This window comes from Carcharhinus amblyrhynchos, chromosome 15, assembly GCF_965287045.1.
Source record: "Carcharhinus amblyrhynchos chromosome 15, sCarAmb.v2.hapA, whole genome shotgun sequence".
NCBI classification, from domain to species: Eukaryota; Metazoa; Chordata; class Chondrichthyes; order Carcharhiniformes; family Carcharhinidae; genus Carcharhinus; species Carcharhinus amblyrhynchos.
The window spans coordinates 17,708,672-17,722,774 of record NC_137338.1 but is presented as its reverse complement, the minus strand read 5'-3'; the positions used below and the strand labels follow the sequence as shown (position 1 = coordinate 17,722,774).

The 14,103-nt window shown below is 43.0% G+C and overlaps 1 pseudogene; it reads right to left on the bottom strand.

Moving 5' to 3' along the window:
* Nucleotides 1–11,292: 11,292 nt before the first annotated feature.
* Nucleotides 11,293–11,369, bottom strand: LOC145353575 (small nucleolar RNA U3; annotated as a pseudogene).
* Nucleotides 11,370–14,103: the final 2,734 nt, after the last annotated feature.

Genomic DNA, 14,103 nt, shown 5'->3' with positions numbered 1-14,103 from the left:
GCTGCCTCACAGCACCAGGGGCCCGGGTTTGATTCCCGGCTTGGGCCACTGTCTGGGTGCAGTTTGTATGTTCTCCCCATGTCAGGAGGCTTTCCTCCAGATGCTCCAGTTTCCTATTACAGTCCAAAGATGTGCAGGTACGGTGGATTGGCTGTGCTAAGTGCCCCATTAGTGTCCCAAGATTTAGAGTTAGGGGATTAGTGGGGTAAATAGGTGGGGTTAAGGGGATAGAGAGAGTCGGTGTAGACTTGATGGGCTGAATGGCCTCCTTCAGCACTGTAGGGATTCTATGATCCTAACTCTCACAAGGGCTATCTCATAAAGATGAAGCAGTCAGCTGAAAGAAAATAGACACACAAGGGGGAGTGGTCCGTTTAATATTGAATTGCCCCCTTTCTTTGTTCAGCTATCCTCCACCTCAAACATCCCCTCCAAACAGCAGAAGGCAGGCTTGGGAACAGGGCAAAGTGCTGTTGGCATCAGTTCTACTGCTCGAGGAAAAGCTAAGCATGTTATTTACTTGAGTTGATTTAAATTAAAAATTTATTAATTAGTGTCACAAGAAAGGCTTACATTAACACTGCAATGAAGTCATTGTGAAATTCCCCTGGTCGCCACGCTCCGGCGCCTATTTGGGTACACAGAGGGAGAATTTGGCACGGCCAAAACACCTAACCAACACATCTTTGGACTATAGGAGGAAACATAGGCAGACACAGGGAGAATGTATAGACTCCACACAATGACCCAAACCGGGAATCCAATCCAGGTCTATAGGGGAGCTGTAGGGGAGCAGACTGTGTCACAATGCTGCTGCTACTTTGAATCACCTAATACATCAATTGGCAAAATTAAGGGAATGTTCCCCATGCCCCACTGTAATGATGCATCCCTTCTCTTTCACAGTAAATTGTTGAGATTCCTTTCACAAATATTGTTTTTAACATTCATTAATTAAGGCCCGTTTCACTGTTATTTTAAATTAGATTAAATCCAGCAACACCCCTCCCTCACTTTTCTTTCTATGGACAGCTCTTAAGCTGCTCTTTATCAGCTCTATTCAAGGGGATTTCTCCAGTTTAACTGCACAAGTTGTATCTTAAGTGTTAATGTACCTTCTTCTTTTGCATGCTGTTTATTGTGTCTTTCCAGCATTCACGATTATCAGGCTGTCCTCCTCTTGCTTTGTAAAAACACATTAATAGTTTAGAACTTATTATGGAAAATGTGCGAACATTTTTTTGTCCATCATGGCTGCATCCAGGCAATTTACTTTGATGCAACAAACAGTTACGGCGTTTTAGTAATTTAAGAGCTGTTAAGGGACAGTGAAACATTCACCTCTGAGGCACAGGGACTATCAGCCCTGACAGAATCACAAAACAAACAAAGTGGCACAGTGGCATAGTGGTTTGTATTGCTGCCTCAGAGTGCCAGGGACACAGGTTTAATTCCCAGCTTGGGTCACCGTCTGTGTGGAGTTTGCACATTCTCCCTATATCTGCGTGGGTTTCCTCCGGGCACTCTGATTTCTTTCCATAGTCTGAAAGGTGTGCTGATTAGGTGCATTGGCCGTGTTAAATTCTCCCTCAGTGTACCCAAACAGGTACGTGGTGACGAGGGGATTTCACAATAACTTCATTGCAGTGTTAATGCAAATCTACTTGTGGCATTAATAAATAAACTAAGACACTAAACCAAAATGGAATCAGGGCTTCCTCACTGTCAGCTAAAGGTGAAATTTGGGTATTCCTGTGCATATTTAACAATAACATTGGAAAAGCTTCAGGGATAATCTGGAGGAACAGTGTTGCCAATGGTAAATTCAGAGTACCTCCAAAGGAGGCAAGCAAAAGGAACAAATGTGAAGACTAAGCCGCTGTCTAAACTAGTTAAGACAGCAATGAGCAGAGGTTCTGAGGCATGACTTTCAAGAGAAAAATAATTTGGACTTTATTTATTCATTCCTAGGACATGGACGTCGCTGGTTGGTCAGCATTTGTTGCCTATCCCTAGTTGTCCTTGAACTGAGTGGTTTGCTAGGCCATTTGATTTGATTTATTCTTGTCACATGTATTAGTATACAGTGGAAAGTATTGCTTCTTGCATGCTATACAAAGCATTCCATTCATTGAAAAGGAAAGGAGAGAGTGCAGAACATAGTGTTACAGTCATAGCTAGGGTGTAGAGAAAGATCAGCTTACTGCGGGATAGGTCCATTCAAAAGCTTGACAGCAGCAGGGAAGAAGCAGTTCTTGAGTCGGTTTGTACGTGACCTCAGACTTTTGTATCTTTTTCCCGACAGAAGAAGCTGGGAGAGAGTAAGGACCCCACACACCCCGGACATTCTCTCTTCCACCTTCTTCCATTGGGAAAAAGATACAAAAGTCTGAGGTCACGTACCAACCGACTCAAGAACAGCTTCTTCCCAGCTGCGGTCAGACTTTTGAATGGACATACCTTGCGTTAAGTTGATCTTTCTCTACACCCCAGCTATGACTCTAACATGACATTCTGCACTCTCTCGTTTCTTTCTCTATGAATGGTATGCTCTGTCTGTATAATGTGCAAGAAGCAATACTTTTCACTGTATGTTAATACATGTGACAATAATAAATCAAATCAAATCAGATCCAGGGTGCTTGGGTCCTTCATTCTGCTGGCTGCTTTTCTGAAGAAGCAGGAAGTGTAGACAGTGTCAATAAATGGGAGGCTGATTTGTGTGATGGATTGGGCTTTATTCATGACCTTTTTTCAGAGGACAGTCAACCACATTGCTTTGGCTCTGGAGTCATATCTTGGCCAGACCAGGTAAGGACGGCAGATTTCCTTCCCTAATGGACATTAGTGAACCAGATGGGGTTTTCCAACTATTGACAATGGTCATCAGTAGATTCTTAATTTCAGATTTTTTTTATTGAATTCAAATTCCATCATCTGCCATGGCGGGATTCGAATCCGGGTCCCCAGAACATCAGCTGAGTTTATGGATTAATAGTCCAGTCTAGACATGAGCAAACAACGACAATGTGGTAAGATATCGGCTGGCCTGGGCCAATTGGGTGCCCACTGTAGAAAGGAGCACTGAGCGAAACCACAGAATTTTCCCCAATGGCCACATCTGCCTAATTCTGTGATATCGATTTCAGGCTGGTGTATATGAAGACAGCTGCAGATTCAGAGATTATAAACAACAACAATTCACCTCCTGTGTTCATCCATTCAAACTACCCGCACAACCTCCATAAAGTGGAAGAAAGACTTTGGCACAACCCAGTGTTATTGTTGAAAAGGGGAAGGCAAGAGGATCACCCAGGTACACTTACAACACTGCACTGCCTGTGATTGTACAGTAGGTGGCAGACGTTAGTAACATTCGGTCATATTTAACTCACGCTGAAATAAGAATTGGCTGTCGCAAATTTCAACAACTCCGGGACATTAAAAAAGCATTTATTATGCCTTGCGACACAACTTCAGCTGTGGAAGAGACTTATCTGTGAATGGTTATATGGCACAATTGTTAGCACTGCTGCCCCACAGCACCAGGGACCCAGGTTCGATTCCTGGCTTGGGTCACTGTCTGTGCAGAGTCTGCACACTCTCCCTGTGCCCGTGTGTGTTTCCTCCACATGCTCTGGTTTTCTCCCATGTCCGAAAAATGTACTGGTTAGGTGTGTTGGCCATGCTAAATTCTCCCTCAGTGTATCTGAAGAGGTGGCGGAATGTGGTGACAAAGGGATTTTCACAGTACCTTCATTGCGGTGTTAATGTAAGCCTACCTGTGACACTAATAAACTTATAGCTGTCACAGCAGCAACATCCCACAGCTTCAGATAATGGTGGAGCAGATCAGATGGAAGATGCAAATAAACAGAACATAGCAAGCCAGTGAAAGTGAGGTCAGCTTTCTTGGACAGAGCGGAATGGTATATTTTTAGTGCAAGGGACACATATTTAGCAAAGATCTTTAAATTGATTTTTTTTGTCACAGCCATCCATTTAGTGGACCTGCTCCACGCATAAGATCCAGTGCCCCAAAAAGTCAGACAGCTATAAATTTTTTAAAAACCTGCAGCAGAGGCAAATAACTCTGATGTTTCTTTAGTAAATCAAGGTGACTCAATGGGGCAAGCAACAAACTAAAACATTTATTGACTGGGAAGAACTATGTTTAACGAAAGGTTTAACAGCACAATCATACAGGTCTACTCCCTACTTCACCCAGACTCCAACTGCAGACTCCAGCCCTGGGAATGCATGTCCTCACTCCCAATAGGACCAGGTTCGTGTGCTCGTGCTCCATGGGGTACAGTCCACTCATGTGACCGGCAAAGGATTGCCCATTAAAGGGACCATGCCATCACACTCCCCAAAATGCATTTCAACTGAAAGATTTAACAATGTGTTCCACTCAGATTGGGGAAGGCCTCTTCAACCAGACTGGGAAATCTGGGAACACACTCCACACAATTAAGAGATCACTAGAAGAGCTGAGTGTCTCTAGAACGCGGCGAGGATTGTGGCGTAATTGTGATTTTGCGCCATACTTGTTCAATGTTCATCCACTTTTGTAAATAGACTAGACTTCTACTTCTTTCTAACGTGGTTTCATTGCGATTCCTACTCTTTAAGTCCATGAACCCCCATCTTCCCATCTTCAAGGGCACACTCCAGGGTTCTCCCAGGGCCTTAGCAAACCATGTGCAAGAAGCCTTGTGTGTGTGTGTGTGTGTGTGTGTGTGTACGCATGCGTGTGTGCCTGCAGGTTGATGCATGTTTTATTTTTTATCCCAATTGGTGTAAGTATAATAAAACTAACATTTTTCTTTGTTAAGCTCAAGAAAATCTGACCAATTTGATCTTTTATGTTAGGGGTGGCACGGTGGCACAGTGGTTAACACTGCTGCTTCACAGATCCAGGGAGCCAGGTTCGATTCCGACCTCAGGTGACTGTCTGTGTGCAGTTTGCACATTCTCCCCGTGTCTGCATGGTTCCCTCCGAGTGCTTCAGTTTCCTCCCACAGTCCAAAGATGTGAGGCTCAGGTTGATTGGCCATGCTAAATTATCCCAGTGTCAGGGAGATTAGGAGGATAAATATGTGGGGGTTACAGGGATGGGACCTGGGTGGGATTGTTGTCAGTGCAGGCAGGTTGGGCCAACGGACCTCCTGCTGCACTGTGGATTCTATCACAGAGCGTAAACAGTTTAACACTTGCTGAATTGGCAAGTGCATCATTTTAAAATTCTGTTACAATGGAATGAGTAGTGGGCATTTGCCTCCTCACCAGATGGTAACAGCTGTTTGAATGGAAACTCAGGTGGTTCCACTTGTATTTGTGAATTAAAACAGGCAGGAATAAATATAAAACCACATTTGACAATGAATCCAATCAACACAGCAACATGGAGGTAACTTAAATCTACTTCAAATCTACAAGCAATTGAATTTACAATTTTCTGCCTGATTTACTTTCTGATGTAACAGTATTCTGAAATATATTGATCTTTTTTCAGCCCTGTCAAGTAATGAATCTGAGTGGGAATAAACTAGAACTAACCCCAGAAAGCATTTCCAGTTTGTAGGCAGATGGATGTAAGTTAATGGCAGCGTGGGGATCTTTCCACTTTCCACATAGGTGTAAATACAAATCAATATAAATGAAAACTGAACAGTTTCTACATTGGATAACTGACCTCCCTCAAAGATAAGATTAACAACATATACTGGAGTAATGGTTCCCATTGAGGGGCCATGTCGATGCAACCAAAATCCTGGAATTCCCTCTCTACCGGCATCATGGGTTAACCCACAGCACGTGGACTGCAGCGATTCAAGGCAGCTCACCACCAGCTTCTCAAGGGCAACTAGGGATGGGCAATAAATGCCGGCCAGCCAGCAACACCCATGTCCCATGAATGAATAAAAAGAAGTTGAATGGACAGAGCGCAGACTTGCCCTGCACGTCTTTATCGGAAACTATCCAGCGTTAATGGGAGGAACCCAATCAAATTTAAACCGGGACAAGATGCACCTCATGTCAGGTCCCAAAGCAGGTCGACTGGAGGTTTTAAAGAAACATTACCATTGTCTTTATTTGAGAGCTGGGAAGCATGAAGAAGATCTCAATAAAGTTAAAGCTTAAGGATGAATTTCAGACAAGATACATTAGAACATAAGAAATAGGAAATAGGAGCAGGAGTAGGCCATCCAGCCCTTCGAGCCTGCCCCGCCATTCAATAAGATCACGGCTGATCTGTCGTGTCTCAGTTCCACATTCCCGCCCTCTCCCCATATCCCTTAATCCCCTCGCTTATCAAAAACCCATCAACCCGCGTCTTAAAAATATTTAGCGAGGCAGCCTCCACCACTTCAACGGGCAGAGAATTCCAGAGATTCACCACCCTTTGAGTGAAGGAGTTCCTCCTCAACTCCGTTCTAAACCGCCCCCGCTTTATCTTGAGGCTGTGCCCCCTAGTCCTACTGTCCTTTCTGAGCGGGAAGAGCCTCTCCACCTCTAAAGGGTTAAGTCTTAAGTCTTTAATATTTAAAGGTTAAGTCAGTGCCATCCACAATCAAACTTAAGGTAAAGGCAGATTTTGAGCAACTGGTCACAGGGGGAATTCTCGATCACATTAATGTGAGTGATTGGACCATCCAATAGTACCCGTGATGAAGAAAGATGGACCAGTATACATTTGAGACAATATTAAAGTCACTATCAATCAATCCAATACTGTGTGTCGAGTGGCACTCTTTACCTCTGATTGATGATTTATTCACTGGGTTGGCTGGAAGCCAACATTTCAGTAAAGTTGCCCTTTGCCAAACTTACTGCCAGATGAATGTAGATCCAGATTCACAACAATATTTAGACAGTTGTGACACGCAAAGGGCTATTCAGATATAAAAGATTTAAATTTGGTATCACAGCGATATCGGCAAACCAACATGCCATGGATCAAATTCTAAGTGGATTGGAAGTTAGTTCGACATTATCTTAGTTACTGGAAAGCATGAGGAAGAACGTCTCCACAACCTGGATGCCACACACCAGAGATTAGAAATTGTACAAGTTTTTTACACAGAGGGTGGTGGGTGCCTGGAACTCGCTGCCGGGGGAGGTAGTGGAAGCAGATACGATAATGACTTTTAAGGGGTGTCTTGACAAATGCGTGAATAGGATGGGAATAGAGGGATATGGGGTTTTAGTTAAGTCAGGCAGCATGGTCGGTACAGGCTTGGAGGGCCGAAGGGCCTGTTGCTGTGCTGTAATTGTTTTGTCCTTTTGTCCAGGAAGATAAATGTGAATTTTTCCAATCTTCTATTGAATATCTAGGTCACGTCACTGACATGAAGGGACTGCACAAATCACCATCAAAAGTTAAAGCCATTACTGAGGCATCAAAATGTCAATCAACTTCGATTGATTTTGGATTTATTAAACTATTATGGAAGGTTAGTCCCTACTCGAGTGACTATCCTTAAGCCTTTACACAATTTATTGTGTCAAAACAGGAAGTGGCTGAATTTGTACGAGAAAGCCTTCATACATCCTAAAGAAGCACATTAACACTACCCAGTGCCTGTTTGGGTATACTGAGGAAGAATTTAGCATAGCCAGTGCATCTAACCAGCACAAGTAGCAATCCAAGCCAGGAATTGAACCCAGGTCTCCAACACTGTGAGGCAGCAGTGCTAACTGATGTGCCACCAGCACATTCTCAAATTAATATTACTATCGAGTTGATTGTTTTGAGTTCAGGCTTGAACTGATGGGGAAACAGCTGCACTTCCAGCACACTATACACTTTCTACATCCAGCCATTAGGAAATAGAGCAGTATTGCTTGGCAAATCTGAGCAACGCTGTTCTAGTTAATGTAGGAACCTGTTCACGCTATATCAATGGGGGAGTGGGTTAAGCTACAAACCAGCAACTGGGCTGTAACTAAAAATGAGATTATCCAGGTCAAATAGAATGGAAACAAACACTTGCAAGTCAAAGCTTTCCTTGGTATGTACAAGAGCACAATAATTCTAGAATTTACTTTAACACAAAACTGAGAGGTTCAAGAGACAAACCCATCAGTGGTATGGCTGCCCACAATTTTCTGATTGTCAAAATTTAATTTAAATATGACTTTGCATAGTAAGGAAACTGCGGGGCTGGCGATTAACTCAAATAATCTGAGAAACGGATTATTATCAATAGGGAGCTATGTGCATCAGCAAAAAATGTGATAGAAAACCAAAAAAAGGTGCAATTTGTGGAGATTCTGGGGAATAAAATTACATGTTGAAAAGCAGATAGATTTACTCCGTTGCAAAACACTATTGCAGATTATGACTAAATGTGGCTTAAATCAATAAAGTAAGTTGTGCAATTTACAAGAAGACATTGCAAAATGCCTTCAGTGTCCAAACGAATGGAGTTACAAAAGAAAGTGAAAACACAGTTGAGAAAATGTTGCAGCCGAGAGTTGAGAAAATACAACACTGATGTGAAACTGATAGTGGAAGTCTACTCGATGCACAATTAATAGGGTCATGTACAAAGCAAAAATAGCTATGGGACCATAAGACATAGGTGCAGAATTAGGCCACTCAGGCCATCGAGTCTACTCCGCCATTCAATCACGGCTGATATTTTTCTCATCTCCATTCTCCTGCCTTTTCCCCATAACCCCTGATCCCCTTCTTAATCAAGAACCTATCTATCTCTGTCTTAAAGACACTCAATGACCTGGCCTCCACAGCCTTCTGTGGCAAACAGTTCCACAGATTCACCAGTCTCTGGCTGAAGAAATTCCTCCTCATCTTGTTTTAAAGGATCATCCCTTTAATCTGAGGTTGTGCCTTCTGGTTCTAGTTTTCCTACTAGTGGAAACATCCCCTCCATGTGCACTCTATCCAGGCCTGGCAGGACAAGATGGAACAGACAGAATAAATGTAAACAATTGAAGTCTGCTGATTTGGAATAAAATTGACAAAGACACAAGGAAGCTGCAAAGGCACAATTTGACCAACTGAACAGTACAAGGCAAGAAATTTGTTCCACTGACTGAAATCAGTAAGCTGCATTCAAGACAAGATGCAACAAAATCAGAACGTTACAGAGGAAAATACAAGCACGGATAAGATTGGAACTGCAAGAGTAAAAGTCGTACCAATAAAAAAGGCCTGGGGAATGAGCCACGCTTTAGAGATTGGTCTCGCTGAAAAGACAGAAAAGAAACAAATTGTAAATTAAGAGAAGGCAAAAGGGTGATCGTACACAAGCGGGTGGCACGTTAGCACAGTGGTTAGCACTGCTGCTTCACAGCTCCAGGATCCTGGATTCAAATCCCGGCTTGGGCCACTCTCTGTGTGGCGTTTGCACATTCTCCTCATGTCTGCGTGGGTTTCCTCCGGGTACTCCGGTTTCCTCCCACAATCCAAAGATGTGTGGGTTAGGTTGATTGGTCATGCTAAGAAATTGTCCCTTAGGGTACAGGGATGTGTGGGTTAGAGGGATTAGTGGGTATAATATATGGAGGTTGGGCCTGAGTGGGATGGTGTTTGGTGCAGACTCGATGGGCCGAAGGGCCTCTTTCTGCACTGTAGGGTTCTATGCTCAAATGGAGGTCTGCCTGGAAAGGTTACAAAAACACACTTGAAGGTGGCTGCTCTTATCGGAAATTGAAGAGGTGAAATACTGAATCATCGCAACAACAGCCTGAGTGAGAGTGGAACTGGTTTAATAAGATCTTCTACTGATAGAGGCTGGGTGACTAATTATACTGAGAAGTATTCTCCACTGAAACTTCTTCACCAAAGTGACCTTCACCAGAAGATGAGAAAAAAATAAAGACAGGCATATCATTTTTTGGATGGTTTGTAGCCCCCTGGTGTAAATCAGAATGAAATGCACTGTGCTGTTTGCAGGTAAGAATATTACGATAAAAAGGAAAGATGTCTCCTTTAATTTCTGTAAAATTATACTTCCTGAATTTGGTTCCCCTTTTAACACCATAACCAGGGTGGGTCAAAGGAATTACACTCCAAATGACCTTTCCAGGTTTCATTGAAAAGTGAAAACTTTGATATGTTGACAACATGCAAGCTATATTTTTTAAGTTTATTTATTTGTATCACAAGTAGACTTACATTAACACTGCAATGAAGTTACCATAAAGTTCTCCTAGTCACCACACTCCATGCCTGTTCAGGACACTGAGGGAAAGTTTAGCATGGCCAATTCACCTAATCAGTAGACCTATTGGACGGTGGTAGGAAACCAGATCACCTGGAGGAAACCCAAGCAGATACAAGGAGAATGTGCAGACTGCGCACAGACAGTGACCCAAGCCGGCAACTGAACCTGGCCCCCTGGCGCCGTGAGGCAGCAGTGTTAACCATTGTGCCACCGTGCCACTCTGGCATTACACATAAAGGGAAACACAAGGCAATTTCCACAAGATCACATATAGATCCAACAGTTTTCCTGTGCTAGGTTACTGAGCAATAATGGACAGCAGTTCTCATCACTATTAAAATATAAATCAGTCAGTAACTTTGAATGACTGCACATGCTCTGTGAAAAGCAGAAATCTGGAAGCTTCTATCTTGCTTGTGTTGCTTCTTCAGAAATTGTGCTCAAATAGTATTGTGGAAACTCAGTTCCAAAATATAGGGTTCAGCATGCCCCACCTTAATTTACCAGAAGTACACCCGTGCAACTCAGCAGAAAAAGATCGAGGTTGTCCATTCTACAGCAAGCATGTTGCACTGTGGCACAATGGTTAGCACTGCTGCCTCACAGCACCAGAGATCTGGGTTCAATCCGCTGGCTTGAGTCACTGTCCGTGTGGAGTTTGCTCATTCTCCCCGTGCCTGTGTGGGTTTCCTGCAGGTGCTTCCATTTCCTCCCACAGTCCAAAGATGCGCTGGTTAGGTGCATTGAGCTGAACAGATGCCGGACTGTGGTGACTAGGGGAATCCCACCGTGACTTCATTGCTATGTTAGTGTAAGCCTTACTTGTGACTAATAAATAAACTTTAAGCATATTTTTTAACAGTGGGACAAGTCTTAATTACTGTCAAATAGCCTCTCTGAAAATTAATTATTTTTAGAAGTATTGGGTCTGTTTTAGATTTTAATTATTGTTGAAAATTGAAAGAAAATAAAAAATTGTAAGTACTATTTTTAACTTTTTATTTCTACCTCTTTTAACTCTCTCTCTTAATTCTATCTTTCTTTCCCCCCTCTTTATTCTGTTTTCTGTATGTAATTTGACCTTAGATGAAATATTCTAATTTACCACTCAAATTAGTACACATTTCTCAAGTAAGAAACTATAGGAATGATCGCTAAAAGTATAGTCTTAATTTACTCTTCCGGATTCAGATTCTGTGTTGTTCAAGTCCAGAATTAGAGAAGCCCAAATATCCCAGAGAGTGACAGGGCTGGAGGAGAATAAAGAGAAAGGGACAGGTGAGATCTCAGAGGAATTTGTAATCAAGGGTGAGAATTTTACAGTTGAGATATTGCTGGGGGAGGTGTCATTGTAAATCAGCCAGCGCAGGGGTGATAGGTGAATGTGACTTTGAGTGAGTTAAGACACTGACAACAGTGTCCTCAGGTTTACAGAACATGGGAAGCCAGTTAATTGTGCTGGGAAAGTCGAGTTCAGAGGTAACAAAGGCATGGGAGGAGGTTTCGGCAGAAGATGAGCTGGAACAGATGTGAGGTGATGTTACAGAGATAGAAATAAGCAGGTTTAATGAGAGGAAATTTCCACTCAGCCAGTATTGGATGTCAAATAAACTGATAATTAGCAATGATGGAGGAGTTGGCGGTGCAGGGGGCGTAGAACTGGGTGTCTTTGGTAAAAGTTGTGCTTTCCGGCAGCATGTAGGTGAGAAATAGGAGGGGAGTCAAGGATAGCTCTTTGGACACACCAGTTTTCCTGTGATTGGTTCCTGAGCAATAATGGCCAGCAGTTCTCATCACTATTAAAATATAAATCAGACAGCAACTTTCAACGACTGCCCATGCTCTGTGAAATGCAGAAATCTGGAATTATTGTCCAGTGGGGTGGGACTGCAGTCACCCAGTTCCATTCCTGGCTGTCTAATCATTACCACCGGAATTGAGAAGATTGGCTTATGAGTGGTTACCAGTGGTAACAGTGCATCAAAGTATCAAGAGAAGCCATTTGAAGTGACATAAGAACATAATAAGAACATAAGAAATAGGAGCAGGAATAGGCCAGCTGGCCCTTCGAGCCTGCTCCGCCATTCAATAAGATGATGGTTGATCTTTTCGTGGCCTCAGCTCTGCTCATCATAACCCTTAATTCCTTTACTGTTCAAAAATGTATCTATCCTTGCTTTAAAGACATTCAATGAGGTAACCTCATCTGCTTCACTGGGCAGGGAATGCCATAGATTCACAGTCCATTGTGTGAAGAAGTTCCTCCTCGGCTCAGTCCTAAGCCTGCTCCCCTTTACTTTGAGGCCATGCCCCCTAGTTCTAGTTTCAGCTGCCAGTGGAAACAACTTCCCTGCTTCTATCTCATCTAGTCCCTTCATTATCTAATATGTTTCTATAAGGTCTCCCGTCATTCTTCTGAATTTCAATCAGTATAACCTCAGTCTACTCAGTCTCTCCTCATAAGCCAGTCTTCTCAATTCCGGTGGTACTGATTAGACAGCCAGGAATGGAACTGGGTGACTGCAGTCCCACCCCGCTGGACAATAGTGGAGAAGCTGTGGAGGAGGATGGTGTGGACAACCATGCGAAAGTCTACAGATAGATGGTGAAAGATGAGGAAGGATAGTTTCCCTTTCTCACAGGCGCACAGGATATAATCTCAGACTTTGATGAACACCGTGGCAATGGTGGAAAGCTGATTGGATGAACGCAAACATGGAATTCCAGGAATGAGAGGCGTGCTCGGGTACTGTGTACAGTTTTGGGTTTCTTACTTGGAAAAGGATATAAATGCACCAAAAGTACTTCAGAGAAGATTCACTCAAAAGATACTTGGGATGATGGGGGCACCGGGGGGATTATCTTATGAGGCAAGTTTGCATAGGCTTGGCCTGTATCCACCGGATCTCAGACAAGTGAGAGGCGTGATATTATTAAAACATATAAGATCCTAAGAGGACTTGGAAGAGAGACTGGAAATAGGAGAAACAGTTTAAAATTCAGGGGTCCCCCATTTATTTGATCTGATTTGATTTATTATTGTCACATACATAAGTATATAGTGGCAAGTATGGTTTCTTGTGCGCTATACAGACAAAGCATAGCTACTAAAGCTAATACAAAGACTCAAAATACAGTTTACTGATTTTGAAGATGTGACTTTATTTAACAAAATGATTGAACATAGAACATAGAACATAGAACATTACAGCACAGAACAGGCCCTTCGGCCCACGATGTTGCGCCGACCAGTTACAAAAACAATGACCCACTAGCCTATACCAATCCCTTTTCGTCCATAAACCTATCCCGAGATCTCTTAAACGCCCCCAAACTAGACGCATTTACAACTGCAGCAGGCAGGGCATTCCAATCCCTCACCACCCGCTGGGTAAAGAACCTACCCCTGACATCCGTCCTGTAGCTACCCCCCCTTAATTTAAAGCCATGCCCCCTCGTGCTAGATTTCTCCATCCGAGGAAAAAGGCTATCACTATCCATGAATGATATGAGGAAACCCTGCACTCAATGTATAGAATGCGGGTAGCCAGATATCCGTCTGAAGAACAATGCCCTTGTGAAGGCAATTTATACATTTCCCAAATCACATTGCCCACCTTTCTAGTGGTCAGTAAATATTAATACAAATCAGTCAATAACCATCCTGCCATTAATAATACACATCATAACTGAGCGGGACTTTATTTATTGTAAAATTACATATGTTACCTCCCTTCTGTTGCCCAGTAATATGGATGCTGGACAGTGAAATGATTCCCACCCAATTGAACCCATGTGACTCTCGTCCGACCCTGAGAAGTTCTTCATATCTGCTTACCACCTGCATTATCTCTCGGGGTTGTATGACCCGATTGATAAGGCTAACGTTGGCAGCCATCTTGTT